Source organism: Aythya ferina, assembly GCF_964211825.1.
Source record: "Aythya ferina genome assembly, chromosome: 4".
NCBI lineage: Eukaryota > Metazoa > Chordata > Aves > Anseriformes > Anatidae > Aythya > Aythya ferina.
In genome coordinates this window covers 32481710-32502749 of record NC_140300.1, presented here as the reverse complement: position 1 = coordinate 32502749, position 21040 = coordinate 32481710, and the positions used below count along the sequence as shown (strand labels likewise).

At 37.3% G+C, this 21040-nt stretch overlaps 1 pseudogene across 1 annotated transcript in view; it reads left to right on the top strand.

Moving 5' to 3' along the window:
• The window catches only part of LOC311436506 (protein transport protein Sec24D-like), a 45395-nt pseudogene that overhangs the window by 17654 nt on the left and 6701 nt on the right, over positions 1-21040 (top strand). Inside the window, exons 8-10 of the transcript XR_014698910.1 lie at positions 14160-14298; positions 15897-16012; positions 18199-18324. The product of XR_014698910.1 is annotated as a protein transport protein Sec24D-like (transcript). The remainder of the gene's footprint in view (positions 1-14159; positions 14299-15896; positions 16013-18198; positions 18325-21040) is intronic.

Here is a 21040-nt window from a genome sequence, read left to right as displayed (position 1 = left end):
CCTTTGACTTAAGGGGTGGAGTTAAAAGATCCTGGGATCATTTCCAAATAAAAAGTTTAATTAAGTTCAGTAGTATTTCTCAGAAATATTCCTTCCAGACTGGACAAAGATAATTCAGTGTTTTATCGTGTCTGAAAGATAGACTTAAGTTTTTCAGTCACTGTGGGTTCTTTTGGGGAAAGTGGAGCATCTACACATACAGGACGGTGTTCTGTCTCCAGAAGTCATTTGGAAATGCTAGCATACAATGGGAATAAGTGTGGGTTTTTTCCTTCCCAAAATAGGGTCTGTGGGAAAAAAAAAAAAATTAGGACACAAGAAATACACAAACTTGAACATTTGGGCATTTTTGGAAGATGTGTGCAAAAGATATCCCTGTGTCCAGTAAAGAATGGGATACAAGTTACCCCTGTGGGAGAAAATAAGAACACAAAGGAAAATCAACACAGTGCAAGGTAAGGGTATTAAATGAAAACAACCTACGCATGCGTTTAAATCAGTGCAGTGTTTCAGGAAAAAAAAAAAAGAATACAGGATTTTTTCCTTCAAAGAAAAGGAATCTTGAAAAAATACAGGAATGTAATGGAATGAGAAGAAAAAGATGCTGTGGCTTTATGGACTGTTAAAAAAGCCCCATGCAATTGAGACTCTGTGGAGTGGTGGTGTGTCCGAGAAGTTCCATAATACCTAGAAGTTTGGAAATTCTGAGTAGGGAGGACAGAAGACCAACATAAATGAATACAAAGAAGGGCATAAAAATACACCAGTAGGCTGCAATATCAGTCCTCAGATCAAGGGAGGAAAGCTGAATTCCTCAACAATTGATAGTTGAGATTAAGGAAAGAACTAGTACAGCTAAGATGCCAGATAGCAGGTACTCACCTGTAACCTGGTGCAGCTGTACCATGAGAACATTCTCATTTATGGCAGCCATTTACGGAAAACTTAAATAGATGTCATACTGGTCTTCCTGAAGAGAAGCTCAAGAAGGTGTGTTTGTGTCAGTGGTGTTAAATAACAAGTGAGAACTAATTTAAGACACAAGTAAAGACTGTTCAGTAGAGATCACTGACTGCTTGTCTTTGATATCCTAAGAACAGCAAGATAAGTAACACTTAGCACATGGACACTGAGCTTCAGAAGAGCAGAGCAAGTGAAGTGAGAGAATTCAGAAAGGCCCTCGAGTTGAAAGAGAGGCAACCTCCGTGGAGGGCGTGCAGTCTCTCATAGATTACAAATGACAAAAAGCCTTCCACAGCCGATCTAGAAAACTGTAGACTAGTGAACCTTACATGCATACTATATATCATTAGAAACTAAGGTCGTTAGAACATTCATGCCTCCTCACCCCAGCCAGTGTCTTAACAGCTCTAGATGTCTCTGAATCTTTATCTATATTAAGTCTTCATTTATTATTTCTCAAAAATAAGAGTTCATTTTCACTCCCCTGATTTGGATGATCTATGAAAAGTATTTGTTTGTTATAGAGTTTGACAATACAGTATCATTGTTTGACAGAACTTATTTTTAGTCCACCAGTGCTTTAGCAACAGTCTGTAAAAATAAACCAGCTCTCACAGTTATCATCATGGACAAAGCTCTACGTGAATTTGTTTTGGAGATGCGCAAATGTTTCCAGAGCCTGAATAAACCATGTGATCTTGGTTTAACATTTAATACCACCTACTTAAAAAGTTAGTTAAAAGAGTATTTCAAGTTTTAAAATCAAATATAAAAAATTCCAAAAATATATATATAGCTTTAAATATTAAAATATCTAGAGTGACTTTCTTTTTTGTTCTTTAGTAGTTTTGTGTTGTCACTCGCTACAATGTTATTTCTTATTTATTTGTTATTTCTTCATAGAAATATTCTGTGGTGGGAAATTATTATTTCACGTTTCTCCTCAGTAGATGAACAAGTTAAGAAGATAAAACTGGAATGGAATTATTTCTCAGAAATTCTGGTGTTCATGAGCTGAAAGCCATTTAACCTTTTCAGAAGAATACTGAGATATGCTGATGGCCAGTGCAGCTGAGCTGCTTGGAAAGCCATGTGTTTTTTACAGGGATGATAGTGCATTTCCTAGGTAGAGCCCTGTCAGTACTATAAGGTTAGCAGAAACTACAAACTGGGTGAGGTGAGTAACTAGCAGGTGATGCAGTGTTACAAAATCTCTTTTCTGTTTCAAGAACAAAGTAACAGTGTGAATTTTCATTTAGACCCCAAGACTGTTGAGTGGGTTTGAAAGAAGTCATTCAAATGTTGAATAAATTTGAAGAATTCAGGGAAATCCCTACACTCCTGTGATCTACTATGGGATCGGTGGGGACTCAGATTCTATAGTTAGTATTTGGTGGCCAGTAAGAATGGCAAGCAGGCTGTACCTTCAGTTTGAAACACATTTTTATATAGGCTCATATTTATTAATGGTTCTGTGCTTGTGCAGAGCTTTGGTTTCAGGGAACTGAGGAACACTTACATTGCAGGCAGTACAAAATGATTTAATGGAAATACCTTACTGATTCTTCCTTTCCATTAGGGATGCGTTAAAAAGCACATTGCAGAACAGAAGTGCTCACTGATAGCATCTACCCACCATAAAAAGCCATCATTTTATTTTACCCTTTGATTTTTTTAGTTAGTTACTTGCAGGAGGATGTTCCCCAATACTGTGTGAAAGACTAGCTAATTTAAGGGCTTTCGATGAGGGATTCTATCAAAAGACTTTTAAAAAGCAAAGAGCAAAATACATTATGTCAACTAGGTCATGCTTGCCTGCATGCTGGCTGACTCTTGGCGGAACTCAATAGATCATGTCATGACATCCCTCTGCAAGAGCCACATCAAATCTTCCTCTGTACGTCCTGTTTATTGGCATGTCTTTCTATGTTCTCCTCCACTGTAATATCTACCAATTTGCTTTCTGTGGAAGTAAGACTTGCTGGTCTGTAGCTCTAGGATCGCCCAGAAGTTCTTTGTAAAGTTTCTTTTTATATTGGTACCTTCTTTACTTTTGAGCGCTGAAGCTCACGTAAGCAATTAGTTTTAAGCAGTTCAGCAATTTTGCACTGTGAGTCTTTTTAGGTAAGAATCCCATGATTAGGCAGTAAATTATCCTTACTACTGGAAATATCTTTTTAAATAGCAAAAGATGATAGTAAAAAAAAAAAAAAAAATCTGAAGGAAAGGCTCTGAAAGAGCTGGGCATTTGTTTTGCTCTGCTGTCTCTTTTGAAATATCGTTTTCAGTGTTGGCTTGTAAATTTGTAATCCTCATATGGGACTTGACATAACTGAGATTCCACTTCATATTCACCTCTAGTGGAAATGAAATGTCAGGGCTTATCGGATGTTTCATGACCTTTTTCCTTTGTGTAAACTGTATATGACTCTTTATATTGAAATTATTCAAAATTGTCGTGTGTTTGTAGACAATACTGAACTTTTCTTCTCCATTGTGGGTAACAAAGCCTTCCTCCTCTCAAATGAGTACTCCATGGCAGAAAGAGCAGCTGTTGACCAGTGAAGAGATAGCAAAACGTTATCTCTGAATAGTAACTAGGGCATATTGCATTGTGTGCTGTGCTGTGCAGTTTTCTGGATTGTCAAAGATCCAGCAGTGTCTGAGTTTTGTCAATGTGTTTTGGGCATATTTTCAAAGTAATCTGTGCCTGTTGTCATGTTCTTTTAAAACATGGTGAGTGTGTGATGTAACTTAATAGTTAGGACACAGTCTATGTTGAAATGCTTCTTCACCCTCCAGGAATGGGGAGCTATTGAGCATTCTGTACAGCAGAGTTCATTGCCACTGTTTAAACTTCCAGAGATGGAAGTCAGTGGACCAGAAAGAAAGCACATGCACCAGTACTGCCTTGTAGATTCCAACTAGGCCAGTTTTAGACATAGGGCCATGCTACAGGACATTCCAATATGTTCTTAAGACTGCCTTAGTATTTGTACAACCAATCCATTGTTGAACTATTTGGAACAGTCAATCCATGTAGAAACTGTCCAGGTAGCATTAGCTTGTATCCTGAACTCATCACTGTCTATCTGCTCTGTTAAATGTGAGCCTAAACGTTACTATTTCAGATGTTAAAACGTGTTCCAAAGCACACCTGTTAACACCTTCATTTGAGAAGGAACTGTGAAACTCTGGTCTTGTGGTCCTGAGTCCACCTGGAATCTAGAAACGAGTTGTTGAGCCTTGTTGCTCTTACAGTGCTTTTTTTTTTTTTTTTTTTTCCTCCTCCCTCCTGACTAGCTCCAGGTTAATGTTGTGGTTTTTTGTATAGCTCTCTGGGGAGCCTGACTGCCCCATGCATGGTATAGAGAGCCCAGAACTTGTATGCATCTCCAGGTGCCTTACCTCGACAGCTTTATATCACTCGGGAGGCCAGTGCCTGCGAGCTAGGTTTTGCAGTGCCTGATTTAGAGATGCATAAATCCTGTATTAGATAAGGCTTTCTTTATGGAGTATGCCCAGCGCTAGTCTGCATTTGGTAGTAAAGTATGTGGAATTGGATTGCTTCCCAAGGCTTCATCTTCTAGGAGAAAGTTCTTGTTAGCCGATTGGGCTGTTACTACACGGTGTAACAAGAATGTAGAGCTAAAGTTAGCAAAGGTTTTGACAGCACAGCTTTTCCTAATTCAAGTAAATTTCCTTATTTATTTTTTCCCATTTTTGTTTTCAGTGTACACTTTAAAATACTCTTCATACTTCCATAGTGTGTTGCTCCATGCATCACTGTTGTTACAGTAAGAACTTAATTCTGAAAGAGATGGGGACAGTGACTTGGAAAATTTACATTCGTATATACCTTATTCATATTTTAATCAGAATCTCTGATTAATTTGCGCAGTCTTGAAAGGTTAGACTGGGAAAAGTGCATTTCTAAAGATTTAGGTTACGATGATGTAATTAGCTTCTGATAATTTGGAAACCATCTATTATCCAGGATGGTCGTGGCTGAAGAAGAACCTGACTAAGCACCAGTAAATATCAAGGAGAAGGAGGGAATTGAAAAATAATAATCATAGCCGCTTATTTGTTTCACCAACAAAAATTACACTCAAAAAAAAATTACATTGGCTATTGCTAGATACATCTGTAACTCAGAATAGCTCTTCAAATGCCACTTGACATTCTGTGGGTGCATTTTCCTCTACAGGCTGCATGTTGCTCTCCTGAAATGGTGTTTGTCTCCACTTATGCACTGGCCAAAGTTGACCGTAGCAACAGCAGCAAATTAAACATTGTAAGGCTGCGAGCTCTAACACTAAGCCTGCAGGGATGTTACTCAGTTACCTTGGAAACTTCACAGGGTCAGCACACCCTGCTATTTAGTTAGTTCAGGATGAAAAGCTTTATTTTTTTTCTACTGAAGCTATTCTTGCATGTTCAGTTTATGCATATTTTATTTATCTGTCCAGTAGTGCAGAATCATATTGTGAATAGAACAATGTAATGTATGTAATTTCAAAGGGAAAAAAAGTTTTTATTAAACTGAATAAGAAGCTGATGTTGTTTGATCTTATTTATTTGTATTATTTTAATGTTTAGATTTATTCTTAGTATCAAAGTGTTGCTTGGATGTGTGGACATGCTGCATCTCAAGTGAAGGTCAGCAGCATGAGGCTATATCTAGGGCTTAATCATAGCAGGCTCTAATGCTGTCCTGTAGGAAAATAGGGGAGACTAAGCCTTCTACATATGTCCCTTTATTCTGTGAGAAGGGATCCTTCTCTTCTTGTAGCACAGGTAATAAATGTGAAGGAGGGGCTGCTTTTCTGTTTAGTGTTTGACTGAATCAGGTAATCTGTGCTTGCTAAATAGATGCAAAGATGATGTCCTCAGCCCTAGAGTAGAGGAGCAATAGTACAGGTTTTTGTCCTTCCCAGGACTGCTTACCTCCTAGCTCTTTGCACAGCCCGTTACTTGTGATATTCAGCAGCAGCTTAATCTTCAAATAAAAGAGAGGAGTGTAGCTGCATACAAACACTCTTACTGTTGGGAGATCCTGGAGTCTGCCTGAAGCATCCAGCTATCATAGCAGTGAAAGTATTCATGGAAGGGAGACTCAGAATATAAACACTCCTACCTGATGTTATACTTTTAAAATAACAGCTAGTTTTGCTACTGACCTTCAAAGCTAAGCTTCTGTGTCATGGAAAGGACTTTAAAAGGATATTAAACTCACCCCAAATATCCTTGCTTCAGAGATTAAGATATCCTGTGCTGCTTTTTGTTCACATAATAACAATTCTCCTTATTCTTTCTAAGTATTCCTCTAACAGAGGCAAGTGACCAGTTAGAGTTGGCTTGTGATTGTAGCATGACACTTCAGGTATTCTTACTTCTTTCCGATTTCAATGGAAGTAAATTAACTAGGCCTAGAGGCATGTTTACTACTTACCTGCTTGCCTTCTTGAACAATGTTAAGCAGAACTATTTAATACACCTTGAATTAAAACACATGTAAGCTTGGCTTAAAAAGTCACAGCAATACCTTCTAACAAAAAAAAGGAACAGCTCCAGGTTTTTGAGAAGGAAAGAAACCCTCCATTCAACAGGCCTTTCATGCTGGAAATCTGAAATCAGTAAGATACTTTTCTCTCAAATGCTGACAAAAATTATATGTATACATTGTCTACCTACCTCTGTGTGTGTGTGTGTGTGCGTCTGTACAAAATAACAGAAGAACCCCATCTGTTTGGCCACTGAAGCTGACAGTAGCCACAATGATCCTGAAATCCATTAAGGTTTTGGTTTTGTTCTTTCTGCAAAGGTTTGAATAACACTGGCAATGCTCTCCTGTGGCAGAAATTCATCCAGAATTGTTGCTTAAGAGATTACAACACAACACTATACTTAGATTTATTTACTAACTTAAATATTTGCTCCCTAAACCTAGAGCTGCGTGTTCCCTGAGCCCTGTTTGGTGAGTTGCCTGACTGGCTATCCTGAGGATATTCTAGAGTGTGTTAGAAACAGTCACAGCTGTGTTTGTGAAAAGTGGTCGCTGGCTACTCTAAAACAGATTTGATCTGCCAGTTTATCCATTATGTTTGCAGGTAATAGGTTGTGCCTGTATTTTAAACTGGTGTTGGATTTATTGTGTATTTAGCAATCCTGAAATTTTTTGTGTGTGTAAACTAACACTGATGTGACCATACAAAACATGCAGAGACTAGACCTGTCAAGAAGTCAGTAGTAATAGTATTTAGAGCCCAAAGTCTGTCTGCTGTTTTGAAGATACTTCAGGGCTTTCCTGCAGTGATTTGCAAAAAAAAAAAAAAAAATAAAATGCGTTGCTAATTTCATTTGCTTCTATAAACTATGTCGCTATCTTTTATTTCATTTTCTGCTGAGTGAATGTCAAGCCAGACATCTTAAATCAGAATGCCTTCTTATGGAAAATCAAACTCCCGATTTTATTGTGAAACTTCTGTTATCAATAAAGCTAGACTACCTCCTCTTGTAACTTAACATTTCTGTAGAAAAGGTACCTTAAACTTGTCTATTTTTCTATGGTTTTACAAGTAATGTGACAATGCCAAAAAATCTCAGACAAGGACTGCAGTGCTGGACCATCTGTGATACTGATGTGTGGGAAATGGAGCTGTGGATTAGTCCAGGCATGAACCAGTATCCTCTCACGTGATTTAACACATGCGTGTCACCCTCAGCAGCCCTAAGAGGGGGCTGAGCTGCCCTAGGGTAGCTTTGTCTCCTTCTTCAGTTGTTCTCACCTTGTGTGCGTGGCTCTGCACCAGCTTGCAGCACCAGCTTGCACTTTTGCTGCTGAGTATAGGTGTATCTCTCTCGACTGAGAGATGTCCTGCTTGAGATCTGATTCTTTAAAGTGTTAACATTTTGAAAGTTTGTTGTTCAGCACAGTTTCTTGATTATCCAATTTCACGCTCCTGCTTATATCATCAGTTAATCCTGGCTGCTGACCTTCACTTGAGATGCAGCATGTCCGTACATCCAAATAACAGTCACCACTTCAAAGCTGAGAAGTGCTGGAGAGAGCTGCCTTGTTAACAGTTGGTATTCCCAACCTGGCATCATGACCAGAAGCAATTGTGTCTCTATTAATCCTGGATATTAAACTTTTTTTTCCCTTCTTCTGCCACCAGTAGGATATGGAAGTTCTAAAGAAGTAAGCTACCTACTTCTGGGCTTTCTTTGTGTCAAAATTTTATCAGTATTTCATGTATTTCCCCCATCCCCAAACTTCTTTAAATCCTTCTACTTTTGATTAGAGCAGCCTGCATTTGCACTCTTCATGCTGCTAGCTCTATTCAGTAAGTTGCAGCATTCCCCTTAAGAAGGGAATGCTGACTGAATATATATTTTGTGGACAGTCTGACCTATGATGCACTGATATCATTGATTAGCTTTCTGTTGATTTTGGTACATGCTGGTTCTTATCCCTGTGCAGTGCCACCTTGAAGCTCACCTACCATGCATGCCCCAGTATTTTTCCTGCTACCATGTATGCAGGTGAATGTTTGGCCTGGGTGCGAAGGATTTTTGAACAAGAAGGTTTGAACATACTCCTTGCATTTCACTGAGATCTATAAAAATTGGGTTAGAGCTAAGAGAGATTGCATCACAGGGTTGACGCTTCGGCCATGCTGCATTATGCAAACAAATAAAATAGATGAAAAAGCATTATTACAGAAAATACATGAACCTGCCGTGACCTTTTTAGAGGATGCAGTACAGACTGGCTCAAGTCATATCAGCTGAGGAGGCTCATAGTGTTCAACATCCAGAAATCAAGAATCAGCAAAGTTGCTTCTGACTTCAGAGGGAATGGCTTCTGATAAAAGACAGTAGGAACATCACAAAGGGAAATGCTTTCATGACATTTTAATGTGAACCAGTAAAGCAACTCAAAACCCGGGGATTGTTTGTTGACTGGTTAATCATTCTCAAAAGCAATCTGTGATGGTATAATAAAAGAGAACAAAATGCTTCAACAGTCCTAGAAAACACAGGCAGTTTGGTTCATGACCCAGGGTTCTTTTTTGTTGTTGTTGTTGTCCCCGTCCCCCCCCCCCCAAAAAAAAAAAAAAGCGCTACGTTTCAAAATTTTCTGATTATCCTGTGGACTTTATCTTTCTACTGTACAAATGAAGCTCAAGATTTGCAGATTTGCATGGGGCAGCGGTACTAACCTTGGACAACAATCATCTCCCCCGATCATTAAAAAGTTACATTGTGTAGCCTCTCTTAAAATGCTTGTATAAATATTTTAATAATCAGACTTACATGAATGTCAATGTAAATAGCTCTAGAAACACTTTCTGGATTTTGTTGCCCCACACAGCTTGTCTGTGGGATGAATTGTCTGAATTGAGTAACTGGCAGTTGTGTCTTTATTTCAGGTAATCAGTTGTGCAAACACAGTGTGTTTAATGGTTGCTGTAGTGAAGTATAAAATGTTTTATATGCTAGAGTACTGTAGAATGTAAGTTTAAGGAACTATCATATTATAAGTCATCAAGAGATATGTATCTGTGCAGCTTTCCAAACCCGTGAGATAATCTTCCTTTAGAAACAAATAGCCCTCATCTAAACACATCAATTAACTAGTCTCCTGAAATCTCAGATACTAAATATGGTTCTTTCATGGGATGTGCTTTCAAAATCATTTGTACTGAGATAATTTGCAGTTGAACAGGCAATTTGTCATGTATAGCATACGGTGTAACATTGCATAGAGCAGCTATCTCTGTAAACCAGTGAAGTTCTTCAAAAGTATATGCCAAAACAGCTCGCAAATTCCTCATCTGGTGGGGAAGAGGAGGAAGGGATTGTGATAGAGGTACTGATGTAACTGAAAATTGCACTCCTGGTACGAGTTTTCGCGTTCCCCTTGGATGTAGCCAGATTTGCAAGTTGTGTGGGTCTCATTTCAATACACACTCCTGTCATTTTAGTGCTGGGGTGTTAAACGTATTCAAATGATCATGGAGTCAAAATCTAGGCAAAAATATTGTTCCTAATGCAGATTCATCAGGTACTAATAGGGTGAATGTTGTGGGGGGCTAGGAGTCCACACTGGCTATGAGGCAAAGGCATTTTGTACACTGCATGTGGAGATTTGACTTGCAGCACAGCTACAAAAGGTTTGCTTGTAGCCCAGTATGTGAGTCTGGCAATGAAAACAGATGGTGTCTATTTTTCAGTTTGTTGCATGATAAATAGTTAGTTCTCATCACTGTTTGCATATACCTTTTTAATTCTCCAGAGACTCTCTTCTGATTTTCTCTTCAGAATGCTTTTCCAGAGATGTGCCATGATGAACTTGAGCTTCATCGCAGTCCTTGTTCCTACACTTATAATTTCCAGCTGTGGCCCTGATCCTGCAATATGAAAAGAGTGATACTCTGCAGGCATCACAGGGAACCCTCAGGAGTAGGTCAGGTCTTCACTTTTATAGCAAGCAATAGTAATTCAGCTCTCTGAGACTTTAAAGCACAGGTTATAGTCCCTCTGGAAATTTTTATGGATGTATTTCATCTTGGAGCAGTGCCACCAATGCCTATCTTTTGCTCTCTGATACAGCGCTGACTCCAGAGAGATGTTCTGGCTGAAATATTTCCAAAATAACTCTTGCTATCCCAGCTATATTTGGACTAATAGTGAGATAAGTTATAGTTTATCAGATCAGCTTTCAGGGCTTGCACTGTAGTGGGGCCCTGAGGCTTCAGAGAAGGGAAAGTTTATGCAGGTCTTCCACAGCGTTTTCCATCTCTTCTGCCCAATCCCCTTTAACAGAAAACCATACTGTTCTGCCTCCCAGTGCAGCTGATTCTTTCTGCTTCTCCAGTCCTCCAGCTTACATAAAAGGAATCTATTTACGAGGTCAGATTTATCCTACTGAGTAGTAGTTTTAGTCATCGGTTTTGATAAATATTTATAATTTGATAGTGCTGGAAAGCTGACAGTCAATGCTTACATGTCCAGTTTTGTGAGGACTGTCTCTGTGCTCAGTCAGGTGATCCAAACAGGTAAATTGGAGAAAGGATTTTGAGGAGATAAAGGAGTAGGAGAGGCGCAAGAACAAAACACACAAATACAGCAAATGTTCAAATAGTTATGATAGATACCTAAATTGATTCATTTATTATTTGTAGAAAATTACAGGAGGAGAGAAGGAAAATGCTGGTAGTTTATAGCTGGAGAAGCAAAAGAAAAAGGAATATTGCACTGATTTAAAAAAAAAAAAAAAAAAAAAAAAGGAATCTGAGGTTTTTTGATTTTATCTTAATCCCCTCCTTCTGTGAAAGTTTGCCACTGACTTCCATGGGACCGTAAACAGATCCCTTTATCTTCTGGTGTACAGTGACATCTACAGAGAGTGAAGTACAGGCTGTGGAGCCTAGAAAGCAGGGCTTTCCCATTTAGCACCATTTCTTTTGGGCTGTGGATGGCAACAGTTTTTGTTTTATGTATTCATTAGTGTAGACTTGTTTGTTTGTTGGTTTTTTTTTGCTTTTTAAATGCTTGTACATCATTTATCTTTGTAAATTCCTATAAGATTTAGGTATTAAAAAGAAAAAAAAGTTTTTTGACTCCAATGGAAATTGACAGTTAGAAATGTAATAGCAGTTTACACACCCAAACAGAAATGAATTTGTGTAACAACTGTGTTGCGAAGAAGTGGGTCTGGATGATTTCAGTCTGAGTCTTTATTCAGAAATTATCATGTAAAATGATAAATTACATGTAATGTTCATGTAATGAACATTAGATATGTTCATTGGTGGTGTAGTGGTTTAAATTACTTTAAGAAAATACTGAAAGGTAAATGAACATTTCACGTTAAGAAATCAAAAAAACAGGTATTTTTTTCAAGATTTTTCTGTTAGACAAAATCCTTTAGTCTACTGCATGCATTTCTTAGTTAGGCTTAATTCCATTGATTTGGGGTTTTGTTTTGTTTGGTTTTGTAGTTTTTGCAAGTTTTTTGGAAACTAAAAATAGCCAGCCTCTGCAGTATGATTTTATTGGTATTTTATCTTTTATTTCTCTACATAAGATTGGAATACTGTTTTTGTAAAACTTGACAGCATATTTTAACTTCATGCACTGCACATAGTCTCGTTGACTTCAAGAAGAACATTTGATGCAGAAAGTTAAACATACGTAAAGATCTTAGTAACCCATAGGCTATTAGGGCTCTAAAACCACATTACAAAAAAACTTTGTAATAAGTAAATTTTTTAATGAAGCTAAAGGGAGATGAAAGATAAATATTTCCACTCCAGAAATGGAAAGACAAGGAAAAAAAATAATATTTGGTTTCTGCTGTCATTAAAAAGGTAATTTATTAAGTATGTAGAAGAATGTTGCTACCTAGGCTCTGAACTTTATGGCATTTATTTTTATGATTTTTCTTATTCATGCTTTATAGGTAAAGATCTTAATTTTAATAAGGTATTTCAAAATATGATCATTTGAGAGTAATTTTTCTCTGCTCTTGAATAACAGTAAGTGTATTAGAAGAGGGCTTAAAATCACTAAAAAAATGTGTATAAATGCATGGGGTGTTGTGTAAGGGTGTCTTTTTTCCCTACCTGTTCAGATACTGTATTATTAATGGCAAGCCAGATCCAGGCCTCATTAAATTAATACAGCAGAATGATAATCAGAAAATTGCCAAGTAATGAACAAAACCCAGAAGTTCTAAAACTTAGGTTATTGTGGCTAGTGAGCAGGTTTTATAGCCAAGGCTCTCATGTCTGAAAATTGACCCTGATAGTTTGCCAACTGACATTATGTGTCAATTTGTGTTAAACTCAGTTTTTGTAGAAGAAAGAACATGAAGCAATGTATTATCTCAGTGGAGCAGGAGGGATCACTTAAAACCCATGTAGTAAAATCTACCCATATGTACTATGTAGTAAGTTCTTGGCAAAAAGCATCAAATCCTTTGGAGAAATAAATAAGTAAAATAATTGTCTCTGTAAAATATAAACAAACAATAAAATACATGTAAGCAGTGAATGCTAGAAGAACATGTATGATTCTCTAGGTATTCAAAGACTCTTATGCTCCAATAAAAGATAAAAGTGTATAATAGATTAAATATGTCCATTCCATAAGAGACAATAATTTTAAATAAGTGAATATGCTAGTGGAAAAGTTCTAGCATTCGAGGGTTGTCAGCATTCTTCCTCTTGTAGAGATCTATCATGGGGCCCAACTCTGGATTTATTTTCTTACTCTTACAGTCAGAGATTTTAGTTAGGGTTGAAGGGAGTAAGGAAAAAAAAAAAAAAAAAAGAAAAAAGAAAAACCACGTTTGTTTATGCTCCATAGAGTTTCACAAATAATTGAACAAACTTCCATTTGTGCAGTGGTTTCAAGTATGACTTTTCTAACATAAATTACAATTACAGGAATCTTTCAATTGCTGCACAGTTATTACTGCAAGAGGCATCTGGAAAATGTCTTCCATTAGCTGTGGTTTTTGGCAGAGGCTATAAGCAAGCATGGTCAGTGTAATTAAGCTGACAAGTGTTTGAGATACTGTATTTGTTTACTGTATGTTCTTTCCTTCAGTAAATATTAGTACTTCTAAATCTTCTACTCTAGCTGGTGACCCTGGCAGCATTAAACCTTAGTATAGCATGTAACACAGCAGCATTAGGGGGAAGGGCATTTAATTGAAAATATTAGAAGCTTTCTTAGTAACTACCTGTTTGCAATAGCTGCATGCAATCAGTGAGTATCAACAAATTTATTTGAGAAAAGCTCAATCTGATAGAGAAGGCGAAATACCTGACCCCAGCAGATTTCTCCCTTTTGAGCTATAAAAATCCTTTGCTGGAGAAAGTCAGCCTAGAGCCCTGAACTTCCAATGCTTTCAAAGTTTTGTAGGCTCTTTGTATGGATCCTTTATTGCTTTCTGATAAATACCAAAATAGGGAGCTTGCGAGCTTGAAAATTAAGTTCTTTAGGGGACCTATGAGGTTGAACCAGCTGTACTGGAGAATTTGAATAAATGCTAAACAACAATTTCTTGGTCAGCTGAAATCTAACAAGTGTTAAGGCTGAGCAGCAGCTTTCTAGCTCACTTTATTTGGTTTCAAGTTTGCAGTGCTTTTTATAACTTCATGTACCCCTTCATTTAGACACCTCTTTATGTTGCAAACCATGGTGAGACTGGACCAATTTGATGTAACAGGTGCAAAGCTTACATGTGTCCCTTCATGCAGTTTATTGAAGATGGAAGAAGGTATCAGTGTGGATTTTGCAATTGCATAAATGATGGTAAGTGATATTTCTCTGATCTGTGATCCATACAAATTCCATAAAACTAAAAAGGAACTGTATCCCTGAAGTGATTTTCCTGACTAGATGACTTGAAAATAGTATAGTGAGATGCAGTAGCAAGGGCTATTTCACAAATTAAAACAACAACACAAAATACTACTTGGTAAAAATACTTAAAACACTTCCTCTTCAGTTCGATTTTTAAAAATAAATGTAAGAAAAAATAATGCTAAACCATGAATTCCAAGTCCAGTCTGTTATGGTCAAAATATTTTAAAATATTACGTCAGCATAGGATATAAAGTTGCTTGTATTGCTAACCAAAAGCAACTTTTTTGTAGAGAAATTAATTTCTTCAAGAAATCCAAATGTTCAGCAACGAATTATTTAGAACCATGTTAGACTAGTCCTGGCCACGAGTGTGGATACAGTGGTTAAATAGCCTATTAATCTTCCTGTGACAAGTGTTGGTTTTCACAGAAGATACCATGCCATATTTGTTCAAGTGTGCTGCATGTGACTCATAACTGTTCTTGTGCTCTTGGCTAAATCCCAGATCTTTGCCAGAAGTAGCCTTTCTAGACATTTGTATCAAGTTGGATTTCCTCAGCTGGATCACAGTGGTATAGTGCTTTCCCTAATACAGTAATCTTTTCAACTCTGAAACGTGAACCTTGACAGGCTCATTCCAACTTCTTTTCTGCCTGAGGCTCTGATGTTTGTGCAAGCATAGCAGATAGCAAATTTCCTAGTTTGTTAGCAATTTAAACTCTCATAAAGAGAAATTTGAATGTGTTATGAACATTTTAAGACATTTCAGTTGCAGTACCATTTTCAATCATGCTTTGTACATGTATTAGTAGTGTCTTTTATCCACATTGGAAAACACTTAAAAACATTAATGAGACCTTAAAATGCCCCAAAAACTAGGTAGATATTCTGCATACCCTGCTTTGAACAGACAGAAATGTAAAAAATAACATTCTAAATGTGTACAGATTGAGGAAAAAAGAGCTAAAATCCAGAGGTGACTCTTCCCAGTGTGACTAGCCATTAGACAAGCTATGGACTGAAGGCAGCTTGCTGTACAGTAGGCCAGGTTTGTGAACATTGCAGAGCTATTTCCAGTGAAGTGGTAATGTTGCACAAAGTAGCACAGGCTTTAGGAAAAGTTCTGTTTTTAACTCCAGTGATGTGAATTAAGCTTTGAGTAGATGGTATCTTTCTAACAAAATAGCCATCATTTAATCTGTAGCCTGAGGATTGCAGACCCCTGCCTGTGGAAATAACCTGGGTCAGTTTTACCTACTCAGGCTTAACAGGGTAGAGATAGGAGAAAATTGACATTCATGGGGGGATATGCTGTATTCTCCAAATACAAGACGAGCTTGCATTACTAGAATGTTGTGAGCTTTGTTTGTTTTCTTAAATCAGCGTGAAGAAAAAAATATTATAACCTGGTGATGTGTTTACACACCTCCTTGATCAATAAAGAGGAGCCTGTGTTACCACATGGTAACTTTTGAAAGGAGTTGTTGGGTTTTTCCTCTCCACACTGTAAACATTTTTTTCCCTGCTCTTGTATTGGTTTTTAGTCCCGCTGTTCTTCTTTCAACATCTGGACCACATTGTCTGACGGGTAGACCATTATGAAAGACCTGAGCTATCTGTGGGATCATATGAATACGTTACTACTTTGGATTATTGCTGAGTATTTCCAATGCACAAAATAATTTATGATTTTATGTCAACACAAACAAAATCCTTTAAATACCTATGTTGGAGTAAATGCATTTATAAGCTGAATATCAGAGTCCAAGAACATTTTAGGAAATTCTCAGATGTGGATGATTTAAGCTTACAATAATGTTTTGCTCTTTTGTGTTGGAGACTAGCAACTAACAGTAATCAAAAGTTTCTCAAAGTCATGGATCACAAATCTTCAACTGAGGTGCTGGTTTGGTCCTTGGAAAGATGTAGAGGATGTTCAGAGGTTATAGTTCAAATTCTGTGATGCAGTTTTGTTTTTTAGCTGCATGACTTACTAATTTTGCAGACAGACATGCACCTGAATTGCCTTCTCAGCTTTTCAAACCTTAGCATGGGAATCTGAATCTTTTCTTGGCATGAGTAGTTTTAGTGTTCTGACCAGTAAGTTATAATGGAATGGGTTCTCTGTCCTAATACTAAATTAGTTAAGAACTTGTTCCAAAGTCTACTCAAGCCACTGGAAGTATTTGTAGTTGATTTCATTAGATAAATGTATTTTGTACTGCCCAAAGCACAAATTATTTAAGCTTTTCAAACTTTACAAAATTTTTCAAAATTCCTAGCGTGACCTCACCTGCCCACAGCATGGACATATTTTTTGGTCGTTTCTGAAAGAAGGTGAAATTTTCTTTCCATCAGTGGAATGTGGGTATGATAAAATTATGAAAGGCAGTTCAATCCAACAAAGCCTTGAAGTATGTACAAGTAACTTCCTCAGACCATCAGATTATTGCTGGTGTACAAAGAAATGAACAGGTTGTTTAATTCTGGTCTCTCACAAAGTCCAGTGAAATCCCGGAGACTGCCTTTAGAGATTCCATTGACATCTGCATTAAACCTCAGGACAGGAGAGAACTCAGTGGCTGTAGTGGGGCATTATAGAAATAGTGTGGGATCCTCAGTGTAGCTTTGCTGCTTTCTGCAGCTAAGCTTTTGAAAATGTGTATACTGAACAGCTCCATGCCATTTTCACAGTTCTTTTTCTCTAATGTGTAACCCTGTGTTCATCATCACAGTCTTGCTTTCAGTGCAGTGAATTTGCCATACAGTTTGAATGAGGGAGCTTCTGTGATAAGCCATCTAGCATGGTTTGTCTCCATGTTGCAAAGACCTCTTCCACAGACACAGCAGAATGTTACAGAAAATAAATCTCTGATAAAACCAACACACACACTGGAAACGTTAAGTCACTGAATTTTAGAGAAGTTAACATTATTTTATAATAATTTTCTCATTTTGCTCCAAGTTAGAAAAGTTTAGTTCTTTTATAAATCAGTTTAAGACCAGAACTGAAAAGCCATTTCCTTTTGTGTTTATCAAATGACAAGGATGAACAGCTACAAAAAATGTTAACAAATAACAGATGTTTTGCATTATTGTGCTCCTGCTAAGCGGATGTGGCAAGAGCACTAGTTCTCATTTCTGCCATATATTTGTCAGAAATTATGCAGGAATTCTTTATAAATAGCAATGTGCTACGAGAGTTCAGAAAGTAATGTTTGATATGTCTTTTGAAACTAGTATACAAATACAGAAAACAGAACAATACTGTCTGGTTTTAGTTGACGAGTTGATCTTGATTTACATGATTCAAATGAAGTGAGATCAAGGGTATAATGTTTAATTTTATGTGTTCTGAGGATATGACTATGGATAAGTCATAATTCAAGGATTAGATGATTTTTTCTTAGATGGAGTTTTCTGTGGTTTCTTTGTTATGAGTATAATTTGGTAAGTGGTCAGAAGCCTTTATATGAAGGCAGTGAAATAGCGTAAATAACTATAATGGAAAAGTTGTCCTGAATTTGACACCAGGTAACGACCACGACTCATCTTAATCAGAATTAGAAAAACTGAACTTAGGTGTATGGCTGGGCCCATCGTGATTTCTGTTGCTATGTGCACTCTATATGATCTTCCTGGGTACATCTGTAAGCATTACATTGCTTTTTTTATAAACAAAAATAAACAATCATCATCTTGATAGTCACAGAAGCTTGGTCAGTAGTGTATATCACAATATGTATGCTACTTACATGTCTCTTATGTACGACTGTGGCTAAGAAGCTGTGCAGTCAACATTAACATGACACTGTCTAATTTTCCCTGTTAATATTTTTTCCATAGGATAACAAGTCTCCAAATCCACCAGCTTATATCTTTGTGATTGATGTATCATACAGAAATATAAACAGTGGCCTAGTTGAACTCTTCAGTGAGGAACAGGAAGACTCTGCTAGATAAGCTTCCAAGGTAAAGAAACATAAGTGTATTTTGCTCAATGTACCATACTACAGTTTTCAAGAAGCTATGCATGTTGAGAGGTAAAACCAAGGAAGTGCAAAAAATGACAGAATTTCCAGTACAGGCATTTTGAGGTGATAGTGACTAAATGGTAATTTTAAAATTGCTGGCAGTTTTTGAAAAACTCAGTTTGATATCTGGGTTTATTATATGAACAGAAGGAACGTGTTGCACTGATTGAACATGCAGCATCCTTTCTTTTCTTTTCCTGTACTGAACTCTAGTGGTGTTATCAGCTAAGTCCCAGCTTGTGGTTTTGACTTTACTTTCTGTAGTTCTGTTTACTGTAGTACTGCTTTTCTCATTAGATTAAGCAGAGAAATACCACAAACCAGAATCTCAAGAGAGTAAAGTCTCTCTAAAGCCAGTGTTGGTGGGTCGTATCTTTAGCTCTTTTCTGTTAATCAGCAGAACTCTTAGCTTGCTTTGTTGTGAGATTTTTCTGCCCTGGTATGTATCTGAGAGGGGAGCAAATCTTGAAGGCAACTGACCTTCTGTTAAATATGGCATGTTTGCGATGTCAGCATTAAACGTGTAGTAGCACTATTAATACTGATCTGTATTAATCACGGTATATTACTTTAGTGTGGTTTTGTGTAGTTTTTAGTATGATATGTTATGGGCAGTTTTCATTAACATTTAAATAATGCCAACAGTTAAATGAAAGCAGTGGAAGTCAGAATGAAAAAATGAAGTAGACAAGGTGTTACTTAGTTGAGGCATACAAAAGGATCAAAGAGCATACAGAAAGAAAACACATTCCAAATAACAGTGTTTGTAGACGAGAACAGGCTTAAGAAACGGAGCAAAGTGAGGAAGAGTGGGAGACAAGATCCTTGAGATAATCTGGGATATGTTAAAAATCTTTTTATCCTATGTGCTTGTTGGATCTCTGTGCATGAAAGAAATTCCAGTTCAGGGTGGGGAGTTAGTTTGTTAGATGCCCATGTAAGACCATCCCTTGAGCACTTTGTCATTGAAGATTACACTGGAGACACGAGTGTTTGATATTGTCCTGAACATATCTCAGAGCTTTCTATCAGGATTGGTCATGACTCTGAAGATAATAAAAGGCTGCAAGCATAGTAGCAAAAAACAATTGGCAGTTTAGGAACACCTAGTCTTGAATAGAGAAAGTAAAGGAAAAATGAAAGCAAGCGTATCTACATCACAAGAAATAGCATACTCTTTTCCTCACAAGCACTCTGCAGATATCTACTGCTAAATACCCTGTTTGCATGGACAAAGTTTTCATGTCCACTGAAAAAAGCAAGATAAATAAATAAATAAAGGGCAGGCCTGTGGGTTGCTTCAGAGTTGTCTGTTGCCTTTAAACAATATGAATTAAAAATAATCAGGCACTCACTCCACCAGCATTTGTGGTGAAACTTTCATTTTGGTGCCAAGACATGAACTTCACTGTGTGTTCATTTTCTGTTGCTGAAAAAATACACCTGCAAAAATATTCTGCTGTTATCACATGAGGTGAAAACATCATGCTGGGAATTCACCCTGTGCTCAGATTTCCAGGAGCCCAAATTCTTTAAGAGGAAAGACTTCTGGTTAATAGAGCAATGTGTAACAAAAAGGCCACTGGTGTAGCGGCTTGTGGCAGGTAAGCCTGTGAGAATGGCTGAGAAGTGAGAAGTTAAAGCTAGCAAATAATGGACTAAGTTAGGTGTCTAGAGACTTCGTGTTAAAAGGGCCTTATGCTTCTGCAGATTTGCAGCATAGCAGAAAACACGTTATTTGCTTGCTAGAAGTTTTAGGGCAGACACTTTCAAATTTAGATGTTCTAAACCAGAACACTGATTCTCTATTTAGAGAAATACAGAGAAATGTGTTTACAGAAATTCTGTAAATTCTCTGATTCTCTGACCTCAGAGAATCAGGCTATTTGTACCAGTATGATTTTTAGCCATATAACTTAAAAACATTTGAGTACATTTGATTCAGACATCTCCTTCTGAGACGTTAAAAAGAACCAAGTGCGTTAGCTGCACAGGCAATCAACTGCTGTGTTTGACAAATGATCTTTAAAACAATGTATAAAGTGTACAGACTGCCACACTGTAATTGTCTGATGAAATTGTCCAAATACCTGCTATATAAAAGTGTTGGAACCAGTAGGATGATGTGACTATTTCTTCTTGAAGTAGAAGAATGCTATATGTGCCTAAAGTTAGTAATAACTTGTCCTGAATGCTCCCTGTTAATCATGTTACTTGGAAAATAGTAGTGTCTGATTGCTAGGAATGATTAGAGACTTGCATTCAGAAAGGATGCATCTAGTTGAGTTAGAGGATCTCGGAGAGATTGTTTAAAATGCTTCTTTATGGAATGTGTTCATACAGAATACTGGTTTGTTTTAAATTAAAGGTAGCCGCTTTCTCATCCAGCTGTTTCCACAGAGCAGGAATGGTGGATTAGCATTCTTCACTGACATGGATGTTAAAGATCGTAGACATGAAAAATTGTTTCCCTCCCAAGCTCAAGGTTTTAGATGAAGCTTGTAAAACTAAGAGTATGTGCTATATTAGAAGTAATTAAGACTGATTTTTGGAATACAGTTGCCTTCTACTAAATTTAGGGCTGCAAACCTGGTCTCATTAGTCTTATTAATGATACTGCTACTAATGACACAGTAACTAGTGCTTAGGGGAGT